Source organism: Mesocricetus auratus, unplaced genomic scaffold (genome assembly GCF_017639785.1).
Source record: "Mesocricetus auratus isolate SY011 unplaced genomic scaffold, BCM_Maur_2.0 Super-Scaffold_100707, whole genome shotgun sequence".
Taxonomy (NCBI): domain Eukaryota; kingdom Metazoa; phylum Chordata; class Mammalia; order Rodentia; family Cricetidae; genus Mesocricetus; species Mesocricetus auratus.
The window spans coordinates 11993475-12016161 of NW_024429269.1; positions in this window are offsets into that span (position 1 = coordinate 11993475).

Here is a 22687-nt window from a genome sequence, read left to right on the forward strand (position 1 = left end):
GCAGCAAGCCTTTTAGTGCCAGGCTGGACCCCCTATTTCACTTGTCTGATTGTGACAGGTCTCACTTTGTAGCCCAGCCTGAAGTTGAACTCAAACTCAAAGCAATTCCCCTGCCCCGGTCTTTTGAATGCTGAGGTTGTAAATGAGAGCCACCACAGACACGGGCACCCTGTTTCTGTTGGGAGGAGGCCTGTAATGGGAGGGTCCAGAGTTTCTGTCTTTCTTGGAAGTTTTAGAATGCCTCAGCCTCAGGGGTGAAGTTCCAGAAACACAGTGAGCCTCTACTGTCTGTGGCAGGGTATCAAGATCAAAAGATTAGCTGGCACACATCCTGCCCCAAAATATTGGGAATTCAAAGGAGACGGGTCATCTACTAGCAAATTATGACAGTACATTGGATAAATTGTATAGAAGAAGCTAGAAAGATTCATACATGAACTACCCCTTAAATGTTCATAGGGAGGGGCTGCTAGAGGTGGTAAAATTTGCATTAAATCTCAACTGAAAAAGAGATAACAGGTTCCAGGCACACTGACTGATCACATAGCCCACACAACTGCAGCTTAGAGAGAAGAAAGGTAGCATTTCCTGGTGACCTCAAGTAACCCTGCATTGCTCTAAGACCACATGGGAAGCTGACAACAGTCCCAGGTTCAGCACACTGAGTCATCCTCCCCTCCCCTCCACTTTAGGCTCTAAGGAAGCTTAAGTTTTACTTTCCTCTAGCTGTAGGAAACTGAAAGCTATTAACTAGCTCTTAAAAACATTTTGAGATTTATTTATTCTATTATTTTATGTGCATTGCACACTACAGGCCTGGTGCCTGTGGTCTGTGGAGATCATAGGGCACATTGGATCCCTGAAACTGGAGTTAGGGATGGCTGTGAACCACCATGTGGTGTCAGGAACTGAACCTGTGTCCTCTGCAAGACAGAGGTGATTAGCTCTGTAGGATTGCCAAGCTTCTGAGATACCCTACTTCCAACAGTGATGCAGTACTACAGGGAGAGGATAGTTTAAATGTAAGGATGAACATCATCTGGTTCCCCGCATTTCTAAGGAAATTCTTGGTGCTTTCCAGGCAAAGTATCCCATTGTAGGCCTGGGAGACACTGAGAAGAAAGGATGAAGTGAGCTAAGCTAACATTCAACTCCTGTGGTAAATGCCACAACTTCTGCCCAAGGAGAAAATGCCACAACTTCTGCCCAAGGAGTAAATGCCACAACTTCCCTTCCCCCAAAGTTCCCCATGCTGTGGACACTCAGGAAAACCTCTGAGATGGAGTCCTGGGGAGAAAGGGCATAGCTAACAAGACCAACTAGAGAAGTGATCTTGCCTGGAGGGTCATTGCAGGGACTTCACAGGAGGCAGTGTTGAAGGAAGGAAAGTTGAGCTGCATGGCCACATCATCTGTGAGCCTGAGGACTCTGACACTGGCCGTTCTTCACTATGTTTCATTTCTATGTTGTCCTGAGTGACAGAAGCCAATAGTGGGGGGGGGAGAGGGGCACCCGTCCCCCACAAAACCCCAGTTGCTCAGGGTTAGAAACTGTGTGGGAGGCTGGACTCTAACCATGAGAAGTTAGACTGCTCCACAACAGCAAATGACTCACTTGCTCTTCATGTTGTTTGCTCACCAACTTAGAAAAGAAAAAGGAAAAGAGGAGGGAGGCTGTAGAGTGCAGCCTTCCCGCCATCCTGGTTCCAGAGCCGCACCAGTCCCAAATGAACACACAGGAGGCTATGTTAATCATGAAGCTGTTGGCCGTTTGCTTGTTTCTTACTGGCTAGCTCTGACTTAAGTATTTAACTCATAATTGTTAGTCTAAGTATTTCTCTTACCAGAGAAAAGGGTCCGGACCTCTTACTCCTATGGCGGCTACATCATGGGACTGACCATGTCTCTCCAAGAATCCTCCTCAACTCCTAGTCCCACCTATCTTGCTTCCCTATTGGCCAACAGTGCCTTATTGACATATACACAGGACTTCCCCATCATCTCCTCTTTTCTGTCTAACAAAAAGAAAGGCCTTAACTTTAATATAGTCAAATTATATATAACAGAACAGCTATCAAGTAAGAACACAGTTACAATATTTTGTCTATCAACATTCAGCAAGATGTAAAGAAAATATCATCCATCCCATCATTGTGAGTACAAAGTTCTATATGTAGCTTATCTTTTATCATAACTAAGGAAAACTATAATTATAACTATCTGCCTTCAACTCTATCAAAGACCACAGAAGGATAATATATAAACACTAGGATTGACAGAGACATCTTGCTGCCTGGACAGTCACCTGAAGTTCCTCTGTAACGTTGGGGCATCCATCATCAGCCCACAGGCTGCAGTGTGTCTGGAAGACTTCTTAGCAAAGCAGGAAATTTCAAACTGTCCGTCTGCATTGGCAGTCTGTTATTCATTTTTCTGTGTCCTGCAGAAAGTCTCGTAGACTCTTCCATGAAGCAGGAACCTTGAAGGACTGTTTGAGTTCAGCAGTCACTTTCCTGTGGGTCCTGTATGTCCAATTTATATAGCAATAGTCAAGCAGTCCAGGCAAGAGCAGTTTCTTTCCCAAATGGCTAATCTTGCCATATTGAAAGCCAACTCCATAACGAGTTTCTTCGATGCCCATCTTCCTCTCAGACGTAATTGGTGCTGCCAGGAGCACACATTTCTCATTGTGAAGAAAAACCCTAAACCATTTTAAATGCTATTTTCTGAAGGTCTTTGAAAGGTTTGAAGACTGTATATCTATCTCAAATATATTTCTGTATATCTATAAAACCTAACCTTACCTAACTATAAGTTCTGACTATTATAAATAACTCTATAGTCTGTATTTAATTATGTATTACATTTTAAAAGATTAGTATAAACACAATACTTAATCAAGAGGAGAAATGTACATATCACAAAATTGACCTTGAATTTGTATCAATAAATGAAAAACCATACCCATACCAAGTATTCATTTCCATACCATAATCCCCTTTTACCATTAAAAAGAGATTGGTTATGATCATTAACTAATTGTAAGCAACCGCATTCAAATGAAAACAAAGATTTATAAGCAATATGGGAATTTGGACGTAGCTCATTCCAAGCTGCTTCCTGCTGGATGGGAGCGCTGTTCATACCATGGGGATCATGACAAAACACAGAAACCTGTAAAGTCCTTATTTTCGTGGTGTGTAAGGCTGTATCATCTTAGCTGTCTTAATTGTTGAAACACCTGGCCCACTGCTTCCGGGGGTCTTGGTTCATCAAACCACAGAAGCCTGGAAGGAATCCACAGCTTTCCATTTTCTGTGGAAACATAAACAAAAACTCTTTTCCCAAGTAACTGGTCCTTATATTTAAAGTTAGAGGTCAAAGCATTTTTGAAATATATAAATTGGATTAATTCAGCAGCATTTATAATCAACTTTAGCAGTTTTCCCTTCTTTAGCAATCAAAAAACTGAAAAACACAATTGTAGGGAAAAGGGACCAGTCAAAGAAACACACCCTGAGCAGAGCCAAAGAAACACACTTTGGCCCTGCAACCACAACCAAAGAAATGTACCCTGACCCTAAAACCAGTGCCAAAGGAACACACTTTGTCCCTGGAATCAGAGTCAGTGAAAGAAATGTACCCTGGCCCTAAAATTGGAGCCAAAAGGCTAAAAAGGACCAGAGAAAGAAACACACTTTGGCCCTGAAACCAGAGCCAAATCTGACCCTAATCCTGTGTAAAAAAGTAAGCAATCCCGGAGCAGAGCTCTAGCCAATCTGAGCTCAGTACTGAAATCGGACCAATCCCTACTCTGGAAAAACTTCCCCAACCCCAAGAATCCCTATATAAACCCTGTGTATGTTCAGCTTGGCTGGTCCAGCTGCCTTCCAATAAACCCCTTTGGATGAGCAGAGCAGAGGCAACCCTGGGCAGAGCAGACTCAGTATGATTTTTTCTAGTTAATTCCATTTGCCTGCAAATTTCATGATGATATATATATATATATATATATATATTTTTACAGTTGAGTAATACTCAAATGTGCCACATTTTTTAAAAACCTGTTCTTCAGTTAAGGGACATCTAGGTTGTTTTCAGGATCTGGCTATTATAGATAATGCTGCTATGGACACAGTTGAGCAAATGTCCTTGTGGTGTGATTGAGCATCCTTTGGGTATATGCTCAAGAGTGGTATGACTGGGTCTTGAGGTAGATTGATTCCCAGTTTTCTGAGAAACCACCATACTGATTTCCTAAGTGGTTGTACAAGTTTGCATTCCCACCAGCAATGGAGGAGTATTTCTTTACTCCACATCATCTCCAACACAAGCTGTCCTTAGTGTTTTTGTTGTTAGCCATTCTGACAGGTGTAGATGGCATCTCAGAGTTGTTTTGATTTGCATTTCCCTGATGACTAAGGATGTTGAGTAGTTCCTTAAATGTCGGTCAGCCATTTGAAATTCTTCTGTTGTAAATTCTCTGTTTAGATTTTTAATAGAATTGTTTGGCATTTTGGTGTCTAGTTTCTTGAGTTCTTTATATATTTTGGAGATCAGTCCTCTGTCAGATGTGGGATTGGTGAAGATTTTTTCCATTCTGTAGGCTGCTGTTTTATCTTATTTACCATGTCCTTTGCCTTACAGAAGCTTCTCAGTTTCAGGAGGCACCATTTATTAATTGTTGCTCTCAGTGTCTGTGCTTCTAGTGTTATATTTAGGAAGTGGCCTCCTGTGCTGATTTGTCCAAGGTTACTTTCTACTTTCTCTTCTAAGAGGTTCAGTGTATCTGGATTCATGTTTAGGTCTTTGATCCACTTGGACTTGAGTTTTGTGCATGGCAATAGAGTTGCATTCTTCTACATGTTAACACATAGTAAGGCCATCACCATTTGTTGAAGATGCTTTCTTTTTTCCATTGTACAGTTTTTTATTATTTGTCAAAAATCAGGTGTTCATAGGTGTGTGGATTAATGGAAGGGTCGTCAATTTGATTTCTTTGATCCACCTGTCTGTTTTTATGCCAATATCAAGCTGTTTTTATTACTATAGTTCTATAGTAGAGCTTGATATCAGGGATGGTGATGCCACCAGAAGTTCCTTTATTGTACAGGGTTGTTTTGGCTATCTTGGGTTTTTTGCTTTTCCATATGAAGCTGAGTCTTGTTCTTTCAAGGTCTCTGAAGAATTGTGCTTGGATTTTCATGGGAATTGCATTAAATCTGCAGATTGCTTTTGTTAAGATTGCCATTTTTATTATGCTGATCCTACCTCTCCAAGAGCATGGGGGATGGTTCCATTTTCTGATATCTTCTTCAGTTTCTTTATTTAAAGATGTAAAGTTCTTATCATACAGGACTTTCACTTACTTGGGTAGAATTACACCAAGATATTTTATGTTATTTGTGGCTATTGTAAAGGGTGATATTTCTCTGATTTCTTTCTGGTCCTGTTTATCATTTGTATATAGGAGGGCTGTTGATTTTTTTTACTTTATCTTGTATCCTGCCACATTACTAGAGGTGTTTATTAGTTATAGGAGTTCCCTGGAAGATTTTTCAGGGTCACTAATGTATACTATCATATCATCTGCAAATAGTGAAAATTTGACTTCTTCCTTTCCAATTTGTATCCTTGATCTCCTTTTGTTTATTATTGCTCTAGCTACAACTCCTAATACTATATTTAATAGGTATGGAGAGAGTGGGAGTCTTGTTTTGTTCCTGATTTTAGTGGAATCACTTTGAGTTTCTCTCCATTTAATATGATGTTGGCTGTCAGCTTGCTGTATATTGCCTTTATTATGTTTAGATATGTTCCTTGTATTCCCAATCTCTCCAAGACCTTTACATGAAGGGGTGTTGGATTTTGTAGAAGGCTTTTCCAGCATCTAATAATATGATCATGTGGTGTTTTTCCTTCAGTTTGTTTATATGGTGGATTACATTGACTGATTTCTGTACATTGAACCAATACTGCATCTCTGGGATGAAGCCTACTTGATCATGATGGATGATTTTTTTATGTGTTCTTAGATTCAGTTTGCATCAATGTTGAATCTTTGTATGGTTTGGGTATCAGGGTAACTGTAGCCGCATAAAGAGAGTTTGTCAATGTTCCTTCTGTTTTTATTGTGTGGAACAATTTGAGGAGCATTGGAGTTAGTTCTTCTTTGGAATTCTGGTAGAATTCTGTGCTGAAACCTTCTGGCCCTGGGCTTTTTTTTTTGGTTGGGAGACTTTTTAAAAAATTTATTTATTGCTATGTGTATTTATGTTTTGCTTGCATGTATCTTTGTTCAAAATTGCTAGACCAAGGCGTTACAAGCAGTATGAGCTGCCATATGGGTGTTGGGAATTGAACCTAGATCCTTTGGAAGAGCAGTTAGTGCTCTTAACCACTGTGCCATTTCTTCAGCCCCTGGTTGGGAGACTTTTAATGACTGCTCCTATTTCCTTAGAGGTTAGAGGTCTATTTAAACTGTTTATCTGGTCTTGATTTAATTTTGGTATGTGGTATCTATCCAGAAAATTGTCTATTTCTTTTAGATTTTCCAATTTTGTGGAGTATATGTTTTTGAAGTATGACCCAATGATTCTCTGGATCTCCTCAGTGTCTGTTGTTATGTCCCCCTTTTCATTTATGATTTTGTTATTTTGGATATTCTCTCTGTCTTTTGATTAGTTTGTCTATCTTATTCATTGTCTCATTGTTTCATTGATTTTTTAAATATTATTCTCTTTGGTTCTATTTTATTGATTTCAGCCCTCATTTTATTTTCTGGCATCTGCTTCTACTGGATGAGTTTGCTTCTTTTTGTTCTAGAGCTTTCAGGTGTGCTGTCAGGTAGCTAGTGTGAGGTTTAGCCAAATTCTTTACATAGGCATTTAGTGCTGTGAACTTTCCTCTTAGCACTGCTTTCATAGTGTCCCATAAGTTTGGGTATATTGTGCATTCATTTTCATTGAATTCTAGGAAGTTTTTAATTTTTTTCTATTTTTCTTTCTTGAACCAGTGGTAATTCAGTTGAGTGTTATTCAGTTTCCATGAGTTTTTAGGCTTTCTGTAATTTGTGTTGCTGTTGTATTCTAACTTTAAGCCATGGTGGTCCGATAAAACACAGGGTGTCATTCCAATTTTTTTGTATCTATTGAGATTTGCTTTGTGGTCAGTTTTAGAGAAGGTTCCATTAACTGCTGAGAAGAAGGTATATTCTTTTGTTTTGGGGTGAAATGTTCTGTAGACATCTATTAAGCCCATCTGAGTCATGACATCTGTTAGTTCCCTTATTTCTCTGTTAGGTTTCTGTCTGGGAGACCAGTCCTTTGGTGAGAGTGGGGTGTTGAAGTCTCCCACCATTCATGTGGGGTTTGATGTGTGACTTAAGCTTTAGCAATGTTTCTTTTACAAATGCAGCTTCCCTTGTACATAAATGTTCAGAATTAAGACTGTATCTTGATGGATTTTCCTGTGATAAATATGAAATTTTCTTCTCCATTTTGCTCAACTAATTTTAGTTTGAAGCCTATTTTGTTAGATATTAGGATAGCTACATCAGCTTGTTTCTTCAGTCCATTTGATTGGAAAATCTTCGCAACCCTTTACTCTGATATAATGTTTGTCTTTGATGTTGAGATGTGTTTCTTGTATGCAGCAGAAGGATTGATATTAATGACCAGTGATTGTTAATTCATATTATGTTTTGGTTTTGTTGGTGGTGGTGCTAGTGTTTGTGTTTCCCTTCTTTGGGGTTTGCTGGTGTGAGGTTATCTGTTGCCTGTGTTTTCACTGGTGCAGCTAACTTCCTTGGGTTTCAGTTTTCCTTTTAGTTCTTTCTGTAGGGCTGGATTTGTGGACAGGCATTGTTTAAATCTGTTTTTTTCATGGAATATCTTGTTTTCTCTGTCTATGGTGATGAAAGTTTTGCTTGGTATAGTAACCTGGACTGGCATTGTGGTCTCTTAATATCTGCAAAACATCTGATCAGGACCTTCTGGCTTTCAGAGTCTCCACTGTGAAGTCAGGCATAACTCTGATAGGTCTGCCTTTGTGTGTTATTTGGCTTCTTTCCTTTGCAGTTCTTAATATTATTTTTTTATTCTGTATGTTCAGTGTTTTGATTATTATGTGGAAAGAGGACTTTTTTTTGGTCCAGTCTATTTGGAATTCTGTATGCTTCTTGTATCTTCATAGGCGTTTCCTTCTTTAGGTTGGGAAAGTTTTCTTCTATGATTTTGTTGAATACATTTTCTGTGCCTTTGAGCTGGTATTCTCCTTCTTCTATCCCTATTACTCTTAGGTTTGTGTTTTTTTCATGGTGTTCCACATTTCCTGGATGTCTTGTGTTATGACTTTGTTGGTTTTTTTTTTTTTTTTTGGTTTTTACGAGACAGGGTTTCTCTGTATTGTTTCGGAGGCTATCGGTCCAGCCCAGCCTCGAACTCACAGAGATCCGCCTGCCTCTGCCTCCCGAGTGCTGGGATTAAAGGCGTGCGCCACCACCGCCCGGCTGACTTTGTTGGTTTTAAAGTTTTCTTTGACTGCTGAATCCATTTCCTCTATCATATCTTCAACACCTGCGATTCTTTCTTCCATCTCTTGCATTCTTTTGGCAATGCTTGCATCTGTAGTTCCTGTTTATTTATCAAGATTTTCTGTTTCCAGAATTCCCTTAGTTTGTGTTTTCTTTCAATTTTCAAGTCTTGAACTTTTTGATTGTTTTTTTTTTTTTTGTTCTTGGTTTTCTTTAAGGGATTTATTGATTTCTTCCAAGTTTTTGTTTGTCTTTTCCTTGATTTATTTAATGATTTTTTAATTTTCTTTTTGAGAGTCTTTATCATTTTTCATAAAGTTATTTTTAAGATTACTTTCTTCTGCTTCATTTGTATTGGGACATTCAGGTCTTGCTGCTGTAGAGCTACTATATTTTTGTGGTACCATGTTACTATTTATGTTGTTGAATGTATTCTTACCCTGCTGTATACCGTTCTTAACACAGTTTGCTTGTTTCCAGTTTTTGTCCCTGGAACAGTTGCAGACAGGTTCTTTAATGGGTCTCTCTGCATTACATGTTCATGAACCCCTCTAAGGAAATTAATTCAACAGGGTCCTCACTACTGGTGTGGTTCATGATTGCTCCCAAAACCTATTAACCCTTGGAGATTGATCTTCAGGGGAAAACATCTGTCAAGACTTTTTGATATTTAAGGTGGAGCTGATTGTCTTCTCAAAATTAACATCTTCTAGAGGTACTGCTTTTCACCATCTAGATCCTTATAAACATGGTCTCCCAATCCAAACTTGCTTTGGCATTATGATATATTTGTTCAAATGTTCAAAGACTTAAATTGGTCAACTTATTCCTATTGCTTTTGAATTCATATGCTTGATGAAAAATAGAATCAAACTTTGGCATGATTCCTTGTTATTTTTTATAAGACTCAAACAGTCCAGAGTATTTGGACATATGAGTCTCTAACGGGGTGAAGAGGTCAGAGAACGCTTTTCATCTTCAATTGTACATTTTTCCTAACTGCCAAATGCTAATTTCCTAGGAAAGTTTTGATGACCCCATGAAGAGATCAGATTAATGTGTCATACAGTCTTGTGATATTTTTTTCAGAATACTTGCTGTCACTGATAAGCACATATGTGTGTGTTCTGGTCTCAGGAGGAGAAGCGTATCTGTGTTCACCATTTGAGTCCCGGTGCTCTATGGAGCAGCATGCACAGAGAACTCAGCGTGTTCTCTTTGAGTGAAAGAAGCATCCTAAGTCAGGCATTCCGCCTCTGCCTGTGTGCCGTGGAAGCCCTTTCCTAGATACCAATTCTCCAGGGCTGTTATAATTTGACTTCCCCTGAAACATCACACAGAATGGAAAGTTTCAAAATGTGCAAGAAGTTTGCCTTTGTCTGTGATCTCAGGCCCAAGGAGTTCGTTCTGAGGTTCCAGCTGTGGCTAGGATGACTGTAAAAAGTCAATGGCTCTTATGCAGAGTGAAACTCACAATGGTGGTTTATGGTTAGAACATTTCAAGACAAGTTTATAGTTCGTGACTAATTAAATATGTTTTCAGCCACAGCCTACTGCCAGGTATTTCAAATTATTTCTCTAGCACATTTTCAGGAAAATACTTTTTTATTATTACATTTAAAGTACTGAAAGAACTGTCAAATGTATTACTGATTGATTGACTAAGTCGTTGGAATGCCTGCTGTTCATCCAGAAGCTATAACACTGAGGATTTTAATATATAGGCGCTCCACACACACACTTCCATCATCAACCTAGTCCAGGTTTCTCTCAATATCAGTTGTACCTTTCTCCTAGAGATCAAGATGGAATTAGATGCCCATTGATGACATGATATGGATCACCAGACAGTTGATTTACAGTTCTTTTATATAAGCCAAGCCTTGTGGTACAGGGGTATAATCCCAGCACTCAGAAAGCTGAGTGGCAGGAATCATGTGACTTCTTCAGGGGACAGAGACTGAGAATAGCATGAGTGCTTCTCCTTGTGGCGAGACCCACTTGGCAAGGGCCTGTGGATGGCTCACTGCACGATTCTGGGCGTGACCCCAGCAGCACATGTGCTACGTGCGCGCCTTGTTTTCGCCATTCTAACCATATTGCTGGCCTGAATGAGTCAAGTAAGTCATGAGGCTTAATATTACATATTTGCATAACTGTTCTGAAAAAATGATGTTAACCATAGAGTTTTAAAGAAATGCTATTAAATAGATGGTATGAAGAGTTAATGAGAACATTCAAGGATCATGGAATGAAGTAGAATCATAGAAGCCCACAGTTCCCTCATTTCTAATAACTGTGTCAATACCCTCAAGAAGTTAAGGGAGATAGACATAAGGGACATAAGGACCGGGGATAAATTGTGTCCGCTATTAAAAGTACGTTTCCAGGTTATGTTGCCTATAGGATAAATGAAAAATCCTGGTATGCCCCCAGAGGGGATAGAGTAGTACAAAATGTAGAATGGATTGACACAGGCACACACGTAGGGCACAGACAGGTAGCCCCAGCAGCTGGTCAGCAGGTAAGACTCCTGAGGGCAGGCTGCTCCGCCACCCCTGCCACAACACAGGCTGGACTCCGCACCGATTGGAGGGAGAGGTGTGTGACTGGATTCCCGCCGGGACACTCCTGCTCTCCTAGGCCCCAGGGTACATCCTATGGCCATTCCCCTCCCATCAGTCAGCAGGAAAGACTCCTGTGGGCAGACCACTTCACCACCCCTGCCATGCCATCCATTGGACTCTGCAACCTGCAAGTCCCACTCTGTTCCACAAAGCCACAGAACCCATTATCCCTCCCAATCATACCCGGAGGCATCAGCGGCCCCCTGAAACACAGGCACCACCTGCACCAATTGGAGGAAGAGCCCAGCAGTTGGTCAGCAGAGATTTTGGCTGGTGAGTTGATCATGAGAGCCCAGACCCTACCAGATGTGAATACTAACCACAAGAGACACAACTGTCTCTTGCCCTGCATGCCATAACTGAATGTTCTGCCAACTGGACACACAGTTTTACCTGTAGGTGTGCCTAGTCAGAAAAGTTCCTTTATAGCTTGCAACACTGCTCATGTTTCTGATGGTAGAGATATAGGTAAAAAGGTGATGGCTACCAGTGGGAGAGTTGGGGGACGCAAGGGGAAAGAAGCAAGGAACAAACTGGCAATTATTGAAACCAGTTTTAGAAACTTAGTAAGTAAAAACTGATTGTAAGACCGTTCATGCAAACCACTGAAACTGTATAAATAAAGACAGCCCAGGCTGTCTGGGGCCGCTTGCTTGAACAACAACAGGTAGTCACAACTTCTTCATGGCCCGGGCTCCATGTATCCATCCCAGGTCCATGAACCCGTCCGGAGCAAGGCTTCCAGCCCCTGAGGCAGCAGATCTAGAGTTCAAAGCCAGCCTGGACTACACAGCAAGTTCCAGGCTAGCCTGAGCTATACAGTGGGATCCTATCTAAAAAGTAAATAAAGAGGGAGTTGGTGGGATATTAAAGGATAAAAATTCATTCATCTTACGAAATGACAACACAGGGCTACACAATCAATCTCTACTCTTAGAATAGTATGTGGAAGGCATGTAGGAAGGAGGGTGGATGTCATGTAAGTTGGAAGTAACTAAATCTTTAAAATAGACAAAGGAGATAAGATCATAGGCCATATACCAAGTCATTAACAGAGTTAGAAAAAATCCAGTGATTCAGGCTTTCCTAGCCACCGACCCCAGCTGGGACAGGGGAATGCAAAAGTGCTCTTGGAGACAAGTTCTTTCTAAGCAGTTCTCCCCAACCCAATGCTGTGGAGATTCCAAGAGCCTCTGGGAAGGCTTTCTCTTCTGGTCCTCAGTCTCCATCTGTCTTCCGAGTGTCCCTAAGTCCATTGTGAGGTCTCCAGGGCTTTCTCACTGACCCTTCCTTTCTGTTTTGTGTCTCTTGCTGCTGACTTCCCTCAGGGCATGAAAACCTCCCACACCTCATGTCTGCAACGTATTCAGGAGCACACTCGGTACTTCAGTCACACTTTGACAGTTGTGGTCACTGTCTGGCTGTGTAATCACACGCTGTAAAACAGAAGGGATGGAGTACGAGATGGGGCAAAGGGAGCCGCCCCCTCACAGCTTCCTGTGGGGCCTCTAGAGCACGGGTGTGGAACTCCCTTTCCTAACAAAGGTTTGGCAGTGCGGACTTCCTGTTCCAGGGAGACTCTGCTGTGGAAGGCATGGGTTGTGCTTCCCTCAGTGAGGCTGACAACCTCTTCAGAAGACTGTATGCTGGCTTTACCAGGAAGACGCAAGGGGGTGAAACTCCCAGTCAGTTTCCAGAGAACCATTGCAGCAGGGAGCAAAGAGAGGCGAAAGAAAGAAAAGAAAGGGAGGGAGGCTGGTTGCTGCTTCAAACGTGTTAGGAAGAGGCAAGTTTGGACACTCAGCACATGGCTTTTCTCCAGAATAATAGCAAAAGAGAAGAGCATTCAATGTCTGAAACAAAAAGCTGAATTTACCACAAGACTGACAGACCAAGTAAGAACTAACAGTTTAGATTTTGGAAAGCCAAATCCAGAGTTTAGGAGACTTCAGAAGCGAAGATATTTGGGGATTTGCCTAGTTTCAGCTGTGGACACTTGGACACTGGGATGAGGCCGAAACTAGCTGAGTTAATTATAGTTCTCCCAGAGTTTCTGCTCAGGAGCCATTTTCACACTTTACGGTGTGGTATTTCATTCAAGTACAAACATGGAGAGAAAGCATAGTGTAGACAAGGGGTCACCTCACAGGGGAAGAATGAGGAGGTAAGGGGGAGTGGGAAGGAGGGGGACTTTACAGTTATGGAAATAGTCTTTCTTGTTGGGTAAAGGATTGACACAGCCTGGCCCTGTGGACTGAGGTGCAGTCCTTTCCTTGAGGAAGCATCTAGAAGGGTTGTCCATTGTCCACGCCACCTTAGTTTTTTCTGTTTTTCTGCAAACATTCATAAAGCCTCTGAACTCAAACTGCCCCTGTAAACTTCTGCTTCTGATTTCTCTGAGCCTGGACAAAAAGCCACCGGTTTCCCCCTGTTTATCTGTTCTCCAAACCTTCACAGTGACCCCCTCTCACCCGGGTTTAACCATGCCTAGGCCCCTATAACAGCAGCTGTGCACTAAAGGAGTAAGTGTGGACTCTGTGACCTGATGGTCTCCTGAACAAGAGATACCCAGACCCCACCACCACCGTCCTGTCGACACACCAGAGCAGAGCATCAGGGAGCTTGGTAAAGACAGAAAGACACACCAGAGCAGAGCATCAGGGAGCTTGGTAAAGACAGAAAGAACCTCCAGGGTGCCATATTGTTCCTATCTGCTCCAGCCCTGCCCCTCTGATCAGCTTGGTGTTGCCTCTGTCTTTAAGGGCCGGTGGAAGTGCTTGAGGAGGTCCTGTTGAGAAACACAACTGGCATGCCCCGTATCACCTATGGCAAACATCAACCCTGAAGAAAAGTCTGGCATTGTATGCGATGATGGAAACCCTTGTCTTCTGTTGGTTTCTGCAGGTCTTTTTACAGCCTCCAGTAGTTAGGATAGGAGAATCTCTGTTTCAGAGATTAATAAATGTTTTTTCACACAAGTAGATGTTTAATTCTACCATTTCTTTTGTTTATTAAGGCGATCTTAGGTCTTTTCATTGAAACCTGTGTAGTAAACTACATTAAATGCGAGTCACACGAGATGGAAAACTTGAATGTGCTGTGAGCTTACATATGTCGCAAGACTACTCTAAGGATCATAAATAAGGTCGGTCTATAGATCTCCATTCTTCCTCTGTTCTTGATGTCCAGTTTGTGCCAGCATCAAAAGTAGGATGGGCTGCTACTTCTTGTTCTTCTGGGAAGGACTGGAGCTGTAACAATTAAGTTCCTATCTTTGAATTTTTAGTCATAGATGTCAGTTGTGTCGGTGGAAAAAGCTGACTGATGATGCAAGTTTGGCTTTCTAATGCTACTTAAGTTCAGGTTTTTCTTCCTTTTCTCTTTTTATTCTTTAATTTCTGCCCTCTTTTTCCTTGCTTTTATTTGGGTGGATTGCACTTTTCACTTTGCCGTTTTCCCCTCCAATGATTTGGAAGTCACATGCTTCTGGTGGTCACATGAAAACACAGCACATTTCTTTAACTTGCCAAATTAAAATTTAAACCAGGGACTTGGGACTTTTAACCTAACTCATTTTGTTTCTGGACATTCATTCACTTAAGTCTACCCTTTCCTTATTACCATTTGAAATTATGGTTGTTATTTTGCAAACAAAGCTCGCATTCCTTTAGTGGTTTTTAATGGCCTGAGTAGGCTTAGCTTTCTGCATTGTACTCTAGTAATGTCCTCTGATAGTTCCTCCAGTTAATAAATATCCTTTCTGTTGTTTTCAATTTTGTTTAAATTGTATTTCTTTTTATTGTTTTTGGAAGTTCTGTTTCGCTCTCTCTCTCTCTCTCTCTCTCTCTCTCTCTCTCTCTGTGTGCATGTTCATGTGTGAATGAGTGCATGTACATGCATGGTGCATGTGTGGAGGTCAGAGGACAATCTTGAGTGTTCACCCTCATCTTTATTTGAGGCTGGATCTCTTTGTTATTCACTACTGTGTGTGCCAGGCTAGCTGACCTGCGGGCCTCCAGGGGTACCCTGTCTCAACCTCCCATCTCACTGGCATTCCAGGTGTACAATACCCAGCTTTACACGGGTACATGGGATTCAAACTCAGGTCATCACTCTTGTACAGCAAGTGGTTTTATCCGCAGAGATATTTACCTATGCTTCTGTTTGTTATTTATTGAAAGTTATGAAGTTGGAGAGATAGCTCAGTAATTAAGAGCACTGGCTGCTCTTTTAGAGGATCCATGTTCAACTCCCAGCACCTACATGATGGCTCACAATTGTCTGTAATTGCAGTTCCAGGGGAATCCAACAAACACCCTGACAAGCAAAACACCAATCCACATAAAATAATAAAAAAAAAACATAAAAGGGTAAACACGTATTTATGAGTTGTATTTAAAAAGAGAAAGTTATGAAATACCATAAATTCCTATTCCCTCCAATTATCTTTAATTTTGTGAAAATATATGCTGCAGACAATTCCAAAATCTCAAGCACTTGCTGATCCATTTGTTCTAAAAGTTATTTTTACTGACTCATTCCTGCTGGTGTATTTTCTTGTGATCTTGTTGGTTATATGTAGCTTGTTACTCTTAGAAGGGGGCTGTGTAAAGACAAAGGGAAGTGGTCTGGTGGCAAGGGTCAGGGATAACAGGATCTCAAAGTCTAAACATTCCATTCCAGGTCAGCATTTGATGGTCAAATAACAAACAATGCAGAAACAAATGAGAAGAGACTAAGGACACCTAGGGGAAGTGTCCTGAGCCAAAGACAGAGAGAAAGGTAATAATCCCAGCACCCCTTGCTCCTTGGGACCAGGGATTAAGTAGGCTTTTGTTCCCTATCATGAAAATTAGTCCCTGGTGGGAGCCCTGACCTGGTCAATCTGTATTAATGAAAGAGTATCACACTGCAGTGATGACTCTGACACTAGAGATTATCTGATGATGCAACAGGACTCCTGGACATCTCTCTTCTTTTGTAAGTCCCACAGCAGTAAAGGGAGAGATTTAAATAATCACCAGTATTTTAGTGTTTATGTTATGTGACAGTGATTCTATCAAGAAGATAGACCAAACACAGAACCCCGCATAAACACACACACATGCACTCACATGTGCCCACACATATACACATGTGCACACATATGTGCACACACAGATACACACACACACCTTTCAGCACAGTGGTGCTCTTATCAAAAACAGGTCTGGGGATGTAGCTGAGCTGGTAGAATGTCTGAGCATGCAGGACGCATCCAACTCATTTCCAACCATGAGTAAGCATGGTGTACCCCTAGAACTCAGAATATCAGACATTCAAGGCTGTCCTTGGCTACATTCTCAGTTCCAGAGCTCACCTGTGTTATATCAGACCATCTCTCAAAACAACAACAACAACGACAAATGTGACATAGATCAACATTTCTTGAGTCATACATAATTAACAAAACAAGTTACAAAATCTATTGTGTAAATATAATCCTTTCTATTTTTTCTACCTCCTCTGTACTGGGAAAAGGTAGAGCCCAAACGGTGTGGGCATGATTCATCTGGTGAACACAGCCAGGGCTGCTGGAGAGCTGGGAAGGAGAGGGGCTGCTCAGTTCTACCCTGTGGGCATCTCTCTGATCCCAGGCCAGCTCAGAGTTTCTTTGGCTCTGCCTGACACTTCAGTGGTCACCCGGATGACTCCCAGTCCTACTTCCTGCCCACCTGGTTGACCTTGCTCTGAGCCAGTCCTCCCCCCACCCATTCTTTCTGAGACCATGTTTTTCTATCAGGACTTTTCTAATGAGCTAGCAGGATGCCCATCTGTCTCACACCTTGCCTGGCAGGCTCTGAGGGACCAGCACCTGCTGGCTCCAGAACACAGTCATAGAGAGTAGCCAGGCAAATCATCTCACATAAATTCAGCCCTATCTCACATCTGCATAGCTGATGCCATCAGGTTCAGCTAATGTCCCCTGTGAGATCAAAGGTCATTAGACAGGACATTCAGTAACCGCAGCTCTTAACTAGTTTTAATCACCAATTGCAATGTGATTCACTGTCTTCCTAGGCTCTGGCTGCCGGTTGAGTAAGAAAGAAACCTGCCACAGCAGGACTATAGAGGACTACTTTGTTATTAATAATCAAGCAAATAGATACCGAACATCTACTAAGTGCCAGGTACAGGACATTCAAAAGCAAGGATGATGGACTGTCCATGCTATCACCAAACAGTCTTGAGGACTGTCACCAGAATGTTCCCAAGTGGAAAACCCACACAAATGAAACCCACCTTGCCTGAGTATAATAGCATTTGTCTCAAAACCTACAGTTTTCATGTGTATTGTCACATTGGAGCCCAGAATAGTAATGTATGGGGTTGGAAATAACATGGAAACCTTCCGGTCCAGAGGTTTCCAATTCTCTACTCAATAGAATCTTGTCACTGGATGAGAGAGTGATGCTGGGAGAAAAATACAACCAAGGCAGTTATTCTTAGGAGAACAAATCCAGCCAGAAAGAGGCTTTCCTAGAACACCCCACCACAGGGTACACAGATCACTACAAACTGACATGGAATAAATACTATATGTTTTTATGCTTTTTAAGTAACACCAGATTTGAGGGGATTCATGTAGTACCAGATAAAAAAAGAAAACAACCCCTAACTCAAAGCTGTCATGGCTAATTTGCAAGCCCACAGTGACCCTTGGAGACCAAGTAGATGATAGATACATAGACAGACAGATAGATGATTTCAAAGGATTCCCAAAATAGTCTGTCTGTCTGTCTATCTATCTTTTATTTGAAGAAATGCTCCTACAGTTTAATTTTTAAAAATCCCATAGTTCACATTGATTTTGATAGATAAAGATTATGCAGTCTAGAAATTGGCAATTAAACTCCATAATGGAAGAGTAAATCAAGGCCCCCAGGCCTTAGCATGAGTTGTTTGCAGCTGAGAGATACTCAGAATTGCAAGGGGCCCCCAAAGTGATTCTTCTGTGCTCACACTCATGGCAGCCTCCCAGAACCAAGACAGATGCTGTCCAACCTCTCCAGTTCCTTGCAGAGAAAGCACCTGGGCTACTGAGAGCAAACACTCTCAGGTGAGATCTGATTATTAAGAACACTTTCCTCTACTGAAATCTTCCCACTGTGGTTTCTACCACTTCTCAAAGTGTGGTAGGCATATGTTTTACCTATGTGTGTCCACATGTTTCTGAAACAACATGACCTTTGGGCATATCACTTGACATTTCTGAGTCTCTTTGCTTTTAGATGATCACTTCCGTGTAGAATGTAGAGAAGCTGGTGAGACAGCATGTGAAACTCCCTTGCACAAGCTTCAAACACTTTAAGGTATAGATCAACTTTAATGCCACTTGCCTTCTTTCTTCTCCAACATCCCTTTCACTGTATTTGTATTTAAGATGTATATTTAAACAAATTCTACTACCAAATGGCAGCCTCAAACTATTTCACGAGGGTTGAGGAGATGGCCCAGGAGCTAACAACTTGCTGGGCAAGCATGTGGACATGAGTTTGGATCCCTAGCACCCGCATAAAAACTGAGTCGTGACATGTTCCTTTAATCCCAGACGTCTGGAGATAGAGGTAGGCAGATCTCTGTGAGTTGAAGACCAGCAAGTACCAGACCAGCCTGGACTACACAGTAAGACCCTGTCTTAAAAAAATTAAAAGCATTTACAGGAGTCCGAATTGCCTCATTTTACAGGAGTTTTAATTGCCTCATATATCTGTAACTCTAGCATTGGGAGGCAGAGATAGGCAACTCCCAGGGTCTCATTGACTAGCCAATCAAGCTAAAACAACAAGCTATATGTTTAGGGAAGAAACTGTCTCAACAAGCAGGCTGTAGAGCAATGTTGATGAAGACATGCCAGCATCAGCCTCTGGCCTTCATACATGCATGCACAGGCGCGCGCGCGCGCGCACACACACACACACACAATGCCTCATCTCATCCTTTCTCTATATTTGTCATCTGAGAACTGATAACACTTTTCTGGTATTCCCAGCAGATACCAGTCTGAGCATCATCTTGGCAGTGGTTCCCCCCACCCCCACCTTCTTAACTCTCATAACCTCAATGGGGAAAATTAAAATGCGCATTCTCCTTTCTCCAGTGAAGACTGGGTCAAAGGTGTCATTTCTGGATAGGAAGGAGCTAAGCTAAAGGCATGCGCTAACACTAACCCTTCATCATGTCCTCATGAGTTATTGAATAACTTGTGCTGATGCTTATTATACTCCTAGCTGAAGAGTCAAATCTTTGGTATATGATAGTAAAAGGAGTTAAATGTGTGGTTTCTTAGCGCCCTTAGGAACTATTCAGTACTTTGGTAGATTTACCGTGGCCTACCAACTGATCCTCAACCTTCCAGACTTAGAAACTTAAAATGAGAAAACAATAAAAGTGTCTAGCATTTCTAGACATATTGGGGGTTCTGATGGGAGAGTCACAAGTAGAAATGTGGTCAGAACAACATTGTCACTAATTCCCAAGTGTTACCACAATATTCAGTTTCTCATAAAGAAGACCTGGCCTGGTTCCCCTGCTATGTTCCTGTGTATTCATGGGTCTTTTGTGAGTTATTTGGTCAGAAACAGAGAAACTAGATAATCAGAGTTCCCTACAGCTGAGTGGTCACACCAAGACTGAAGATGATATGACATAAAAATTACTATGCATGATAAAGAGAAAGCCATAAGTTTGCATTTATAAACTCAAGCTTCTGGTAAGTGATTCAGCAGTGTATGTCTTACCTGCCTCAACCCAAACTATTTGCCACATCCTAAGAAGATGTGGTCAGAAGGTTCACACATGAGACCTGAGAGAGATGAGGCGGAGAGTTTGTCACTCTAGAAGGTGAAGATGTGAGTTCCACCTTCCAGTTTGTAGAAACTAATGACTTTTAAGAATGGAGGTGACCTTGGTGGGCAATATCCACAATCTCCAGTTTTCAGCACAAAATTACAAAGGAAACAAAGAAAGAGTAATTGTCATGTAGGAGACAACTTATGTGAAATATTTTTAAGAGATCTTAGATGATATAGAGTTCACAAAGGTTTTTAGTTTCTTTTTTCTCTTTCTTTTTTGGTCTTTGAGACAGTTTCTCTGTGTAGTCCTGACTATCCTAGAACTCACTCTGTAGACCAGGCTTACCTGAACTCTCAGAGATCCGCCTGCCTCTGCCTCCCAAGTGCTGGGATTAAAGGTGTGTGCCACCACTGCCCATCAGTTTTTAGTTTTTAAAAGTATTCAGAGCTGAGGGAAACTTTGAACAGAAGGGAATCAGTAACAAATATGAAAAAGTAGAAAATGTTTATAAACACGTTGAAGTTTTAACCCTGAAAAAGACAATAATTAAGATGGAAGCTTTACCAATGGGATTCAACAACAAATTCAAGCAGAGGGAGAAATCAGTGAAATTCATGCTGGAGTCGTGGCTCAGCAGCTAAGTACACTTGCTGTTACTGCTCTTGCAGAAGACTTATATTCATTTCCCAGCATCCACATAGTGTGACTTACAACTGTCTGTGACTCCAGCTCCAGGGGGTCCACTGCCCTCTCTTGTCTTCTGTGGGCACTGCATACACACACACACACACACACACACACACACACACACACACACACACACACACACGTAACTAAAAATAAAATACATATTTTTTTTCAAAAATCACAATGTTCATGAATTACAATAGATTAGCTCAAGGAGAAAAAAGTCTTGGCTGGGAGACAAGCTGAAATGTGACATTCAGGCATCAATAAAAGATAAGGTTGCTAAGGTTGCCGGGTGTTGGTGGCGTACACCTTTAATCCCAGAACTTGGGAGGCAGAGGCAGGCGAATTTCTGTGAGTTCGAGGCCAGCCTGGTCTACAGAGTGAGTTCCAGAACAGACTCCAAAACAATACAAAGAAACCCTGTCACCAAAAAAAAAAAAAAGATATAAGGTTGATCACAATTTGTCTAGAATTCTGTGATGAGCTCAAGAAACAAAACTTAAGAATCCATGGGATAGAAGAATGAACTGAGATTAAAACAAACAAACAAACTGAAGGCATAGAAGACACATTACATAAAATTATAGAAAAAATCTCTCAAATCCATGCAAAAAGTGGACATCTAAATACAAGATGTATTTAGAAACCCAAGAAGAAATGAACAAAGAAGAACCTCTTCACAACGCATTTTAGTTTAAATGTGATCACTACAAAACAAAGACAATACTAAAAACTGAAAGAGAACAGGAATTTATTTACAAAGACAAATACATAATAATGACATCAGACCTCTCAGCAGAAACCATAAAAGCTAAAACAGAATGGAATGATAGATTTCAAGCAACAAGAGTAAATAAAAATGCCAATTAAGATTATTATGTCCAGCAAAGTTACTTCTTAAAATCAATGGAATAATAAATACAAAATAAACACAAACTAAAGCAATTCATGACCACTAGGTCATCATTGCAGAATGTGCTCAATGGAATTACATACACTACACTGTATTTACATTGTCTCCATACCATACTTTCCCTTCTAAAACTCCTCCCATGTCTACCTCACTCCCTTTCAAATTTATGACTTCTTTAGTTATTAGTCTTACACACACACACACACACACACACAATAAAGCCTACTGAGTTCACTTAGTGTTACTTGTTAAGAATATGTGTTTATGTCTGGGTGTTGGTGGCACACGCCATTAATCCCAGAACTCAGGAGGCAGAGGCAGGCAGATCTCTGTGAGTTCGAGGCCAGCCTGGTCTACAGAGCAAGTTCCAGGATAGCCTTCAAAGAAATACAGAGAAACCCTGTCTCGGAAAAAAACAAAAAAAAAAAAAAGGAAAAAAGAAAAAAGAAAGAAAAGAATATGTGCTTATGGCTGACCACTTGGAACTGGGTTTACCCCTGGAGAAGACTGATTCTTCTTCACCGAGCAACCATCAACTGTAGCTCTTTATCTAGGAGTGGGGCCCTGTGCTGCCCCCATCCAAACTGGAATGCCAATGGTGTTATCATTGTGCAGGTCTTGTTTAGACAGCCATCTTGTTTAGATTTCATAGATGCAGCATCCTTGCTGAGTCTAGAAGACACTTTCAACAGATCTCCTAGACCTCTGGTTCTTATGATCTTTCTGCCTCCTTTTCTGTGGTGTTTCTTGGAACCTAGTGTATAGGAATTGTGTTGTGGATATATCAGTTGGGGATGGGCATCCCACAGTCAGTTGTTCTCTGCATTTCGACCAGTGTGTAGATGTCTGTAATGGTCTCCATCTGCTGCAAACAGCTTATTTGATGAGGAGTGAGCACTACACGTTTCTGTGATGTGAAGTTTGTTACGTAGAACACAGTAGGTAATTGCACTGGCTTAGGAAAGTGTTGGTAATAGGTTCTCCTCTATTGGGGTCCATGACCTCACAGTCACAGGTAGGTTGACTAGGTTTATAGTATCAGGCATGAATTCCTCCTAATTAGACAGCTGTTAGTTACCTCCAGTATGTA